Raw genomic sequence first — 7,500 nt, 5'->3', positions numbered from 1 at the left:
TGGTAGTACTGGCTGTAGCTTCATTCAGCAAGACAGCTCCTAATGAGCTGTGGGTTGCCTTTGGTGTCGGGTCAAGCTTTCGTTGCATAGCTCTTCATGAAATGGTTGCCACAATGAATCCAACAAAGTGTCTGACTCTCCCAGTCCTTCACGCTTTCACCGGGTGTGACATTGTATCTGCATTCGCTGGCAGAGGAAAGAAGACTGCCTGGGAAACTTGGAAGTCTTTCCCAGAGGTGAATGATGCTTTCAATGAACTCCTATGAATGCCAAGTGAGGTCAGTGAAGGATCAATGTTACTGCGAGAGCGATTTGTGGTGCTAATGTACGACCGAACCAGTGAGAGCATGGAATTGAATCATGCCAGTAAACAGCTCTTCACACAGAAGTCTAGAACTCTAGAGAACATTCTTCCAACCTAGGCAGCACTCAAACGGCACATCAAGCGCACTTGCTACCAGGCCAACTGTTGGAACCAGGCATTGGTCCTGGATCCAGAGGTACCAGAGCCATCTGACTGGGGCTGGACAAAGGAAACAACAGGGTGACAGCCGCTTTGGACCACACTCCCCGAAGCATCAAAATCGTGCCATGAATTGATCCGCTATGGCTGTGAGAAAGGATGCACTGGACGGTGCAAGTGTGACAAAGCTACGCTCAAGTGCACTGCACTGTGCTTCTGTTCTGAAGGCTGTTAGATTTTGATCACTACCATTACCATCATCATCATTGCTATTAATAAAGTATTAAATAGACTAGCATCATGGGACTATTCTGTTAGTTTTTTTTGTATTATTATCCCTATAGTGTCAAAATGGAAGCGAAGTTTCACTATATTGCATAGGTCCAATTCATTGTCTTTACCAAAAGAATGTCCAAATGTTTTTAACGTAATTTGACCTTGACCTTGATCGAAATGCATTTCATTGGCTCCTGGCGATCTCAAAAGTATCACCAAATGAATGGCCATTCCAAACTTAGTTGGAAATGACACCTTAAATGTTTTTTTACACTGTTTAGTTCCAAAATTTAACTAGTTTGAACATTAGACCCGGTGGACTGGTGGCCATCTTGGATTTGACCTCTCACGGTCCTCAGAGGTAAAATCTGACTTCCCTCCACATCTGAAAATAAACCTTATGGTATTCACCAACTATGTCAGAAAATTCATGCTTTTCTTATAAAACGCACAATTATTATGCTTATCCACTGTACTATAAGAACTGCCATAAAAGTAGTAGGCTCTCCCCAAATTGACTATTTAGCATTAAAGTGCTGTTTGTCAAAGTATATTATTTATAAATGGCATGTGTATGTCAACAGGTTTTAACTTTTTATTTTTATTTTTGAGGTGATGGATGGAATGCATAAAGGAGCACCCATTGGCAGACAGCACAGGTTGTGAGTCGGGAAAAGAGTGAGGCAAACATGGTTGAGCGGAGTAAGATATACATTTGAAGGAAAGTGGGAATCTTAACTTTAAACCTATCGAATAAGTTCAACGTCAAATAAATTGTTTCCAGGCAACCAACACATTTACTTTTTTTATGTACCTTTTAAAACAAGTAAAGAATATTTCAGTTGTATCTCCTTGAATGTACAACTAAATTAGGATGTACATTATAAAATTATTTACCAAACCTTAAAATTTTTCTTTTCAAAGATCTTTTCGCTGTGTTTTTTTCCAATTCACAATGTTTTGAAACTGATTTTTATATTTATTTGGTTTTTAGGTTAATAATGCCTCTGTCGGTCATTGATTAATTCCTCCCCTCCCCCCCTTCTTTTCCTAATACCCCAGTTCCACAGGAGTCTCCACTGTCTTCTGACTCGTCACCACACCAAAATTTATAACCAAAAACAACCATCACTCTACTTCAACCCCTTATAATGTTCTCATTCATCTTCATATACTTGTATTTTACTTTACCCTCACTTCAATTCGATCTCCATTTTATCGTACACATCTCTTAGTTCTCCTGTGTCTTGTGAACTTGCTTTAAACTGTTGGTTGTTGTCTTTTGTTTTTTTCCATTCTCCAGCAAGAGCCAATAAAATCTTTCCACCTTACATGCAATGTTGACTCGTCAAATGACAAAAGTTTTAACATCATCCAATACACACACACACACACACACACACACACACACACACACACACACACACACACACACACACACACACACACACACACACACACACACACACACACACACACACACACACACACACACACACACACACACACACACACTATGGCTGCTGGTTACATCATTGGTTTCGGGATGCTGCTGATGCATTGCCCCTGTAACCAGTACACTGGTAGTCATTTCGCTGACCTCAGAAGGATGACATGCTGAGTCAAACCCACCTGGTGTTAATTTAGCAACCGATGGGGCTCAAACTCAGGACCCTCGGATCCCAAGCCAGCCACCCTAGCGCTAAGCCACTGCCAGGCTTCATCATCCATTATATAATCATGAGTAAACGTGATGCATTTTAAAAGGTAAGATTGAAAATTAAGGGCATTGTGATGAACCGAAGCTTAAAGTTTCATCGACAACAAAATTAATTGGTACTTACCACAGGTACTCACTCCGACTGGGCAAAGATCTGTTCACTGTGATTTAGAATGAGTTTTATGTTGGAATCATAATCTGATCATATAATATGGCATCAACGCCTCCTTCCCCCTAATCCAAAACCCCTTTTCAAAAAGATGTGTGTTCTCTTGGCTTTATCACAATTGTCATGGGTACAATTGAATAACACCTCATCTAACTCGTGGTATGTATTGAATTGACATCAGAGTAGATCAAAGTAATTTTCTTCCTATAAAATCAATGCTTCAGCCAGATAACTAACAAATTTATCAGAACCTGTTGGATCTTGTCACGTGACCAAAGAGCAAGATAGCCCATGGGGCATTTGGAAGGCTAAGTCACATTCTTTAGAAAGGCACATGAAAACCACAAAGCTGGTTGGATGGGTCTAATGATCGAATATATTACTTGCTTCTCATTGCATCTTTTGACACAAGGGTGCAACAAAATCTCACCATTTCTTCCAAGATTCATTGGAAACTCTTCCATTGCATTGAAAACTTTTAGTTCTGCCTGGACAGTCATTCTCCAGGTTTCTTTTGGTCTTCCTCACTTTGTGCTCAACTAAATAGCAGGTAAAAAGGACATTGGACTCGGATCATTGTCTGATTGCAAAAAATATTGTTGGAACTAGAAATTCAGATGTCAAGGCCAAAATTGATATTCTTTTTTTGTATGCAAAGACAATGCTCATAGAGAGCTATAGCACAGAATGAACCAGGATGCAACAGAACAAAAGGAACAGTAGAAACGGGGAAGGGGGACACTAGCAGCAGGGCTGAGGGACAAAATACAGGAAGACTTGGACAAATAAAGGATGTGGGGGAGTGAGGGGTGGACCACATGCATGGGGTGGACAAGATGACTACAGAAGCAAACTCTTAGGAAGGAAAAACTGGAAACTTGGAAGGAGATGGGCTTAGTGGGGGGTGGTTTACGGGGGTAGAAAAGATCATAGTTTTGCATGGTGGATGATCTGCAATGGTGGTGAACAGCTGTCTTAAATCCTTGGAGGGGAGAATGAGATTGAAGGGAATGTGGAAGTTGGTTCCATAGGTGGGGAGGTGGGGGGGAGAGGAAGAAAGCAGCGATTCTGGATTTTGGGAGTTTCACCAGAAGGAGGCTGCTGATGGACCTTGTGCACCCTGCAGAAACCTGAGGAGGGTGGGAGGGGGAATGACAAAGCACTGAAAGAGCAGAGGGTGCAAGACCAGAAAGAGGTGGTAGAAGACAGATAGACCACCGACTTGTCTGCAATAGGAAAGTGATAGGCCCATAGATTCAGCTTTATCATGGGAGATTCCAATGATCTAGAAGGCCTTGGTTTCCATGGCATCAAGCTGAGCAAGGTGTGAGGCAGGGGTGCCAGCCCAGAGAGGAAAGCAGTACTCCATCAAGCTGTGGATGAAGGCCTTGTAGGTGGATATAAATTCAGGTGTGCCAAGGAAAGACTTTGCATAAAGAAGGATGCCCAGTCGGCGACTACCTTTGGAGGCCAACTGAAAAATGTTGTTTGCCTTATAAAGATTATGGCTGATAATTAGACCCAAGAGTTTGTGTGACTGAATTTCTTCAAGAAGATTGTTTGGAAAGATGATGGGAGGGTTTGCGAGATGGTCCTTTCAGAGAAAGACAGATTTATCACGATTGAAAGACTGTCCAAGTGTTTCACCAGCTTGTAGTTTTTGTCTGAAGAGAGGGAAGAGGCTGCATCCTGCCTGCCTGAAGGATGAGGGATGTCACGGCAGAGGATCACGTCCGGGTCACCAATTTAGCGTGGAAGAAATGACGTCCGAGATGTTTGGATTCTGAGATGAAAACCCTTCTGGGAAACCCTGTTAAACCAAAGCTAAAGTGTATTCACATATTACATACAATCACAATTTTTAAGAGGGAAAATGCGTTTTAAGTGAGTGAGGCCTGTGTCATACATACAAAGGGTTATGAGAACACTTTTGTGGAAATTGGATGGAAGCTGTTATGTATGAAAATGTTATAACTGTGTTCATGTTCACCCACCTCTGACCCTCTCCATCTTTCGTAGCTGTTCCTATTAAAGCAAGAATCTATTTTCCTTGGATCTTTACACCACACTTTTAAGCATGGTAAAAAGAAAATTTTATCAGTGTGAAAGGTGACTTCAAGGCCAACAGAGGTGCAGCGCTTCTGCCTGATCTCAGGAAACATCACAGCAGCATGAAACTCAGCAAAACAAAGATAGCACTCATCATGCTTTTATTAGAACACAAGAAACTCCTGAACAACATCAAATGCGACAGAGACGACATCAAAATTGACGGGCAGCTTCCCGTCGACAATAGCTTTTGTCATGGCACCGAGCAACATTTACATATAAAAGTGAAACCGAATAAAATAGTAAAGGCTTCATTGGATCAATGTCTTTGCAATGCCAATATTGCGGTGCAAAGAAATGGAAAGGGGAAACTCCTGCCATGTGTTCTTCCAATGGAAAAGTTAAACTGCCACTCATTGAGGAGCCTCCTCAGCCCTTGAAAGGATTGTTGTCTGGGGAAACTGCTGAATCCAAACACTTCACTGAAAACATCAGAAAGTACAATTCGTGCTTTCAAATGACATCTTTTTGAGCAACCAAAGAAATTTTAGAATCAGGTTTCATGCCAATCTTTATGACCCAGGGTCAAGTTTATCACAGGATTGGATGTCTATCACTTACTGGGAGAGGAAACCAAATTTGCCCAAATTTTATTTAATTGCAGATACAAATGAGTAATGCAACCAATGATGTATGAATATTCCTGGGGTAACACCTCAAATTGTTCTTATTCTTCAAGAAATGTTGCACCAACAAAATTAACTGATAAGGAGATTAAAATATGCTGCTCAGCAAATGACCTCTCCAGAGTACAAAATCATAATTTATACTGACAAGGTACCCACAGGGGAGCATAAAAAACTATTCAATGCACCAACATGCAGTGAAGTAGCTCCCCTTTTGGTTGGAGAAGCCCATGGAAACAGGGACATTGTACTCAATTCCTAGAACAATTCTGTTCATCTTATCTCAGAGACCAACAAAAGCTATGATGCACTGCAATATCCAATTATCCTCTGGCAAGGACAAAATGGCTATCACTTTAAAATTGAATGACAAAACCCTCAAACTGGACTGTCGATTGCTAACAAAAAAGTTTTCTCATGATTTCAATGCCTACTGCATAATGATCAGAGAGGGTGTCAACCATTTACTCAAATGTGCAGCCTTATTCCATCAGTACATCGTTGACGTGTGTTAAAATTGAAGGTGAGCAACTTTGTTACAATCTACTGAACCAGAAAACTCTCTGGGTGGAGTCTTATGCCCACTTGCAAGATGCAATCAATGCAGATGGTGATGTCAAAAACCTTGACCAATTGGTGATCGTGCCTTCAAGCTTTACGGGTGGCCCGAGATGCATGCATGAGTATACTCAGGCACACCTGACCTATGGAACACCTGACCTCTTCATTACCTTCACCTGCAATCCCTCATGAAGTGAGATCCAACATCAGCTTTACCCGAACCAAAAAACAAATGCCCGTCATGATTTGATAGCAAGGGTCTTCAAGCAGAAACTTATCCAGCTCATGAACAAGTAATTATCAAAGAACAAGTTTTTGTAACCACACGATACCACATGTACATCATAGAGTAGCAGAAGCGTGGCCTCCCCACATTTTGCTTTGGCTGGTGGTGAAAGTTTATTCAGATGAAACTGATGCGATCATCAGTGCTGAGCTTCCTGACCCTGACAAGGACCCTGTGCTTCATGATGTGTGTAAACAGATGGTTCATGGCCTCGGTGGTGAAGCAAATCCAAGTTCACCCTGCACGCAAGACCGCAAATGTTCAAAAAGGTGTCCAAGGAAATTCCTTCAAGAAACACAGACTGCACATGATGGTTACCCTCTTTACTGTCATAGAAAGCCAGGTAATGGAGGCTTTGAGGCAACCATAAAAACCTCTAGGTGTAAGGAAATCAGTAACAACTGCTGGATAGTGCCTTACTGTCCTTTGCTCTCAAAGATCTTCAAAGCCCACATCAATGTTGAATTTTGCACCTCTGTAAAATCCATCAAATATGTATGTAAATATGTGAACAAGCATTCAGATATGGCTGTTTTTGGACTTTGGCAAGAGGGTGTTCAGCATAATGAAGTTACAAATTACCAATTGGCCCAATACATCAGCAGCAATGAGGCTATATATAGCCTGGTGTTGGCTTTATGGCTCGAGTGGTGGGCTTGGGATCCTAGAGTCCTGAGTTCAAATCCCGCTTCACTGTTGAATTGGTACCAGGTGGGGTTGACTCAGCCTGTCATTCTTCTGAGGTCGGCAAAATGAGTACTAGCTTGCTGGTATCCTGCATCAAAGTGGCTACCTGTCCAGGAGTGTGCCCAATAGCCCAGGAGACTGCCTAGGCAGCACCAACACTCTGCACAGAGTATGGGCCCAATGGATGGAATGAGGCTATTTGGAGAATCCTGAATTTTCCTATTCATGAGACATCTTGCTTTTCATTTGGGAAATGGTCAACGCATTTACTTCCCTGAAGAAAATGTCCAGTGAGAAGTCCAACATCCAAAAGCAACACCCTTTGTGCCAGCAGGATGAATTTGTAGCCACTTGGAAGAGTCTATACAATCCAACCCAACAATCAAGAATGTTACTTCTTATGGATGCTGCTTCATGTTGTTCATGGACCAAAATAATTTGAAGATCTGAGACCATTCAACAGCAGAGTGTGCCAAAACTACCGGGAAGGTTGCTTCTTGCATGGGCTTCTTGAAAATGGCATGCATTTGGATGATGCTCTAACAGAGGCAGATGTGACCTGATCTCCTCCTCACTTGAGAGGTCTTTTTTGCATCATCCTTC

At 41.9% G+C, this 7,500-nt stretch overlaps 1 protein-coding gene across 4 annotated transcripts in view; it reads left to right on the top strand.

Annotated features, from left to right (window-relative positions):
* LOC147015544 (uncharacterized) overlaps window positions 1–2,070 on the top strand; it is a 98,782-nt gene extending 96,712 nt beyond the window's left edge. For all 4 annotated transcript variants that reach the window (XM_085850379.1, XM_085850382.1, XM_085850380.1 and 1 more), the window contains exon 10: window positions 1,802–2,070. The gene's annotated coding sequence lies outside the window, so the exon portion shown is untranslated. The remainder of the gene's footprint in view (window positions 1–1,801) is intronic.
* Window positions 2,071–7,500: the final 5,430 nt, after the last annotated feature.

The sequence above is a fragment of the Eptatretus burgeri genome, chromosome 12 (assembly GCF_056783735.1).
Source record: "Eptatretus burgeri isolate ZD-2024b chromosome 12, Ebu_testis_v1, whole genome shotgun sequence".
Lineage (NCBI taxonomy): Eukaryota > Metazoa > Chordata > Myxini > Myxiniformes > Myxinidae > Eptatretus > Eptatretus burgeri.
The sequence above is the reverse complement of the archived record's forward strand: the minus strand, read 5'-3'. Positions and strand labels throughout refer to the sequence as shown.